This window comes from Ovis aries, chromosome 13 (assembly GCF_016772045.2).
Source record: "Ovis aries strain OAR_USU_Benz2616 breed Rambouillet chromosome 13, ARS-UI_Ramb_v3.0, whole genome shotgun sequence".
Taxonomy (NCBI): domain Eukaryota; kingdom Metazoa; phylum Chordata; class Mammalia; order Artiodactyla; family Bovidae; genus Ovis; species Ovis aries.
In genome coordinates this window covers 76,048,066-76,054,478 of record NC_056066.1, presented here as the reverse complement: position 1 = coordinate 76,054,478, position 6,413 = coordinate 76,048,066, and the positions used below count along the sequence as shown (strand labels likewise).

The window sequence follows — 6,413 nt, the reverse complement described above, 5'->3', positions numbered from 1 at the left end:
TTAGACGACTTAAACTCTCTGCTCCAAGCACTCATTGGTTCCTTCAAAATCCAACCGTCACAACTGCCGCCCTAGCCCATTGGCCTCCACCGCACAGGGGGCGGGTCTTCGGAGGGGACGCTCCAGATCTCCTAAAGCATACTTCATTCCAATGTTTTACTTACCAAAAAGATGACCGTAATCAGAACTCATTACTGCAAATGGTAAATTATAGTTCTAAAGAATTTTATCTTAACTAGTATTTGTAATCTAAGTGACTGCCAAAAGTCTGTCCTCTTTTCATTAAGGTTACTGCAAAATTTTAATTTCACATACAATTTTTTTTAATTTCACATACAATTTTAAAATAATTTGAAAAAGATAAAAATTTCTTAAGGATAATTACTTAAACATCCATAAAGGTTTCACTTAAGCTGAATAAGACAAGTAATGAGAAACTTTCACTGCAATGTAATTTTATAATAGAATATAAAGATAACCTAAGTGGGCAACATCAGAAAAGTGAATAAGTTATATCCACATAATGAAACACTAAGCCTTTTTAAATGTTCACAATATATTGTAACATATAATATGACCTCATTTCCATTTCTTATGTACTGTGTATTCATAGATAAAGACTGAAAAAGTATACACCAAAATGATCTTTCCTGGATTGTTTCTTTTTTTTAACATTTTAATTTACTATCACCTACAGAGAACAGGTATTAACTTCATAAGAAATGTTTTTATAATGTCACTGAATTTTTTATGCATTATATCCAATCCAAATTGAGAAAAGGAATATTTAACAAATGCTTTCAATAATAACTAATAATTTTTTAAAACCTCACCAAATTGCATTTTTTTTGAGACCCTCTGTAACACTAGTTGATTTTATCATGCCCTACAATTAAAGACCTCATTGCTATATCCTATATATCCTACACTTTGTATCTGTACCTGATATCAGAGTAGCCTTTCTTGGGGAGACCACTCAAGAAACTGTCATGATAACAGTATTTTCTGGACTACTGTAATTTTCTTAATTTGCTGAAACAAAATACGGAGACACTGGGAAGACATAATAATGCATATACACTTTTTAATAAAGCAATTTTCAACTGCATATTAACAAATGCCTATAGCTAGCTACCAACCCCTTCCTCAAACTGTGACTGAAAATTCAGTAAAAGATAGTGAATTATTAGGCTGGCTAAAAAAATAAAAAGAAATTCCCTTGTACATACAATAAATGGTTAACTACTGCTCAGGGATTCTTCATATTAACAGATCACCCTACCTTTAAACAAACTGAAAGTGAACGTCCATCCTGAATGGATTTCTAGAACCAGTTCTAGCCTAAACAGACCAAGAGCTAAAATGAAACCAACAGAGACCAGGGACTTCCCTAATATAGTCCCATGGAGTTTGAAGATGAAAGATAGACTATGCCCCAGAAAAACACCATGCCACAGACAGGGGCAGGAGAAGAGTTTGAGAAGGATATCCTCCTTTCAAGGAAATACAGAGCATATTTATTCACTCAACAAATGAATAATGAACATCTACCATATGCCACGCACTTTATCTAAGATCCCTGTCCTTGCGGAACTTATATTTTATCAGGGAAAGGCATATCACCTTTAAACACAATAAATAAGTAAATTACATGGTATGTTAAAAGATCAGTGCTATGAGGGGCAAGGTTCCAGTATTAAATAGGGTGGTGAGAATAGGCCTCACTAGGAGGGTGAGATTTGAGACATGCAGAGATAACAAAGTTAGTCAAACAGAGTGAAAAAGCATTCCCCAAAGACGGCACACCCAGAGGCAATACTAAGCCCCATTTGATGAAGAACAGTACTGAACCAAGAGTGAGGAAAAGAGAGAGAGAGGAAGGAAAGGTGAAAATTGAGATCTATCAGGAGCAAAGGGCAGAGGGCGTCATACACCAAGGAAGGACTTTCTTACTAAATGAAATTAGAAAACCTCTGCAGAATAAGGAGATAAATGCCAAATCACTTAGGATTTTAAAATATCTGTCCAACTGTTATGTTATTAATAGACAGAACCCCAGTGGCTCAGTGATAAAGAATTCACCTTCAGTGCAGGAGACAAAGGAGACTCGGGTTCGATCCCTGAGTCAGGAAGATCCCTGGAGTAGGAAATGGCAAACTGCTCCAGTATTCTTGCCTGGTCCATGGGGTCTCAAAGAGTAAGACACGACTCAGTGACTAAATATATGGAAGTGAGAGAAAAAGGAGCTCAGGTTTTTGTCCAGCCCAACTGAAAGAATCAAATTACCAACAAAGGAGACATGGAAGACTTCTTAAAGGGAATTTAGAAGGGAAGGTCACAAAAGTTCAATTTTAGACAGGTTGACTTTAAGGTTTTATTAGAAACCCAAATGGAAGATTTGAGAAGACAGGTGAATATAAAAGTCTACAAAAAGAAGAAAGGCTTATCTCACATAACAGTTGACAAAGACCCAACATATGTATAGTGTATACCTGAAAGAAGAAAGCCAAGGCAGCAGAACAACAGAAACAAAAGGAAAAAAAAACAACCTGCAAGTCAAGAAATCTATCCTAATGCTGAGAGAAAAAGGAGAGTAGAGGGGGCTTAAAACTACGTATTGAAAGGATTTACTTACTGGAAAAAAAGAAATGAGTCAGAATAACCAATACCAATACATAACAGCACTATGAAAGAGAGCCTTTGGACATTCAGGCAAAGACAAAAAAAACTAAGTCACTTAGAAAGAAAACCAGACTCACCTCAGACTGTAACAGCAATGCTCTACGCCAGAGGACAATGGAATGACACACACCCTAGAAAGTTGTTTACAATCAGCCAAACCAGCTTGCAAGAAGTACTACCAGCAAACTTTTAAACATAGCAGAACTCAAATAATCCTGCTGCCATAGTTAACCCTCGGGAATTTATTTGAGAATGAAATGTCAGACAACTCTAATTACTGGAAAGTTCATAGCAGCATAAAAATAGTGAAATTAGTGGAAATTAAATATATATTTACTTATAAAAGACTGATGTTACAAGGAACATGTTACAATAACTGTATGCTTTGACAATGCTTTTTCTATAATGCCAACCTCCATTAGAACATAGAAAGAGCTAGAGAATTCCAGAAAAACATCTACCTCTGCTTCACTGATCATGCTAAAGCCTATGATGGGGTTGATCACAACAAACTGGAAAATTCTGAAAGAGATGGGAATACCAGACCACCTTAACTGCCTCCTGAGAAATATGTATGGAGGTTAAGAAGCAACAGTTAGAACCAGACATGGAACAACGGACTGATTCCAATCCTGAAAGGAGTACGTCAAGGTTATATATTGTCACCCTGCTCATTTAACTTTTATGCAGAGTACATCATGAGAAACGCTGGGCTGGATGAAGCACAAGCTGGAATCAAGACTGCTGGGAGAACTATCAGTAACCTCAGATATGCAGATGATACCACCCTTATGGCAGAAAGTGAAGAGGAACTAAAGAGCCTCTTGATGAAAGTGAAAAAGGAGAGTGAAAAAGCTGACTTAAAGCTCAACATTCAGAAAACTAAGATCATGGCATCTGGTCCCATCACTTCATGGCAAACAGATGGGGAAACAGTGGCAGACTTTATTTTTTGGGGGGGCTCCAAAATCACTGCCAATGGTGGTTGCAGCCATGAAATTAAAGACACTTACTCGTTGGAAGAAAAGTTATGACCAACCTAGATAGCATATTCAAAAGCAGAGACACTACTTTGTCAACAAAGGTCCGTCTAGTCAAGGCTACGGTTTTTCCAGTAGTCATGTATGGATGTGAGAGTTGGACTATAAGGAAAGCTGAGTGCCGAAGAATTGATGCTTTTGAACTTTTGAATTGATGCTTTTGGTGTTGCAGAAGACTCTTGAGAGTCCCTTGGACTACAAGGAGATCCAACCAGTCCATCCTAAAGGAGACCAGTCCTGCGTGGGTGTTCATTGGAAGGACTGATGTTGAAGCTGAAACTCCAATACTTTGGCCACCTGATGCGAAGAGCTGACTCACTTGAAAAGACTCTGATGCCGGGAAAGATTGAGGGCAGGAGGAGAAGGGGACAACAGAGAATGAGATGGTTGGATGACATCACCGACTCAATGTACATGAGTTTGGGTGGACTCCAGGAGTTGGTGATGGACAGGGAAGCCTGGAGTGCTGTGGTTCATGGGGTCGCCAAGAGTCGGACACGACTGAGTGACTTAACTGAACTGAAAGAAAAAGAGCCAAACATCCTGCCTTTCCTACATGAACTGTAAGAGTATGACAGTATTAGCATTTGCAATACCTAATAAATTAGCAGATGAAGCGTACTGATCAATAATATCAAGTATTACAAAGAGAAGTAAACATCGTGTGTGTCCTAATAAACCACACCACATAAATAGTCATCTCACTACAATAGCCAGTCTTCAAAATTTTCCCTGGTGATAGCCATCTCCTAAAATTCATACCCTTAAGTAGCCCCTTCCCACATGGCATCAGAGCTGGTGTGCAGGACCAAAAGAACAGAGCAGAACTGACAGCACGTCAATTCTGGGCTCATAAAGGGCACTGCAGCTTTTTTCCTCCCTATCTCCGTCTCTCCCTGATCACTTGCTCTGGCAGAGTGCCAAGTCGCTCGGTCGTGCCCAACTCTTTGCAACCCCATGGACAGTAGCCTGCACCAAGCTCCTCTGTCCACGGGATTTTCCAGGCAAGAGTACTGGAGTGAGTTGCCATTTCCTTCTCCAGGGAATCTTCCCGACCCAGGGATCAAACCCAGGTCTCCTGCATTGCAGACAGATGCTTTACCGTCTGAGTCACCAGGGAAGTCCTTGAGGAAGTCCAGAGTGCCTTGAGGATAGGCAAAAAACAGACCTCTGACAACAGCCATAGGAGTAAGCCATCCTGAAAGCAGATCTTCCAGCCCCAGTCAAACCTTCAGATGACTGCAGCCCTGGGTGACAGCTTCACTGCGACCCATGAGAGACTTGACTCTAGAACCACGCAGCTAAGCCACTCCCAGACTGCTCACCTTCAGAAACTATGTAAGATAATAAATGTTCTAAATCGCTAAAACTGGCATTCTTTTGTTACACAGCAATAGATAACTAATGAACTTGCCCAAAATAACTGAATCTTAATCTGATCAAATCTTGACAGCCATCTACCAATTTATATTAAAAAAGAAAAATACAGAGAAACAATTTAAATAACATAAGGCAATGGCACCCCACTCCAGTACTCTTGCCTGGAAAATCCCATGGACGGGGGAGCCTGGTGGGCTGCAGTCCATGGGGTCGCAAAGAGTCGGGCATGACTGAGTAACTTCACTTTCACTTTTCACTTTCATGCATTGGAGAAGGAAATGGCAACCCACTCCAGTGTTCTTGCCTGGAGAATCCCAGGGACGGGGGAGCCTGGTGGGCTGTCGTCTATGGGGTCGCACAGAGTCGGACATGACTGAAGCGACTCAGCAGCATACTCAGGGCTTCCCTGGTGGCTGAGACAGTACAGAACCTGCCTGTAATGCCCGAGAAGAAGGCTCGATCCCTGGGTCAGGGAAGACCCCCCAGAAGAGGAAAAGGCAACCCACTCCAGAATTCTTGCCTGAAGAATTCCAAGGACAGAGGAGCCTAGCGGGCTACAGTGCATGAGATCTCAGAGAGTCGATACAACTGAGCGACTAATACAACAACAAGAACAACAACAACAAGGATATACTCAGCAAAATCTAGGCAACAAGAAATTCTATAGAAAAAAAAAAAATTCAAAAGAAGAGAGGTGAAGCAACCAATACTTTAAAATACATACCAACCAAACTGCAGTGTGAATCTTGCTTGGATCTGAGCCAGATTTTTTTTTTAAAGGAGAAGCAACAGGAAGAACTAGAAAATTGAATAGTGACTGTGTATTTGGTGCTGCTAAAGGAATTACTTTAGTTTTTCTACATGGAACTGTGTTATGTGGGGTTGGGGGGGATGGGATTTGAAAGGGTTCTTATCTTTTACAGATTCTCAAGGAAATCGTATGATGCCTGGTATTTGCTTCAAAATAATGTGGAGGAAGAAAGTATCAGTAACTGGAGATATAAATGAAACAAGATGGGCCATAAACTGATAATTGGTAAACCTGAGTGATAAGTACATTGGAAATACTATACCATTCTACTTTTTTTAATGTTTGAAATTTTCCAAAATACAAAGCATTTTTTTAAAGTCCTTTTTGTTTGTTTGTTTTATCTATTTTCAGCTGTGCCAGGTCTTCACTGCCGCGTGGGGTTTTTCTCCAGTTGCAGCCCACGGGCTTCTCACTGTGGTGGCTTCCTTGGTGCAGAGCATGGCTCTAGGCTGTGTGGGCTTCAGCAGTCGCAGCACACGGGCCCAGTGGCTGCAGCTTGA

At 40.3% G+C, this 6,413-nt stretch overlaps 1 protein-coding gene across 11 annotated transcripts in view; it reads right to left on the bottom strand.

Annotated features, from left to right (window-relative positions):
* Window positions 1–6,413, bottom strand: part of NCOA3 (nuclear receptor coactivator 3) — a 127,695-nt gene that overhangs the window by 98,886 nt on the left and 22,396 nt on the right. The window lies entirely within an intron of this gene.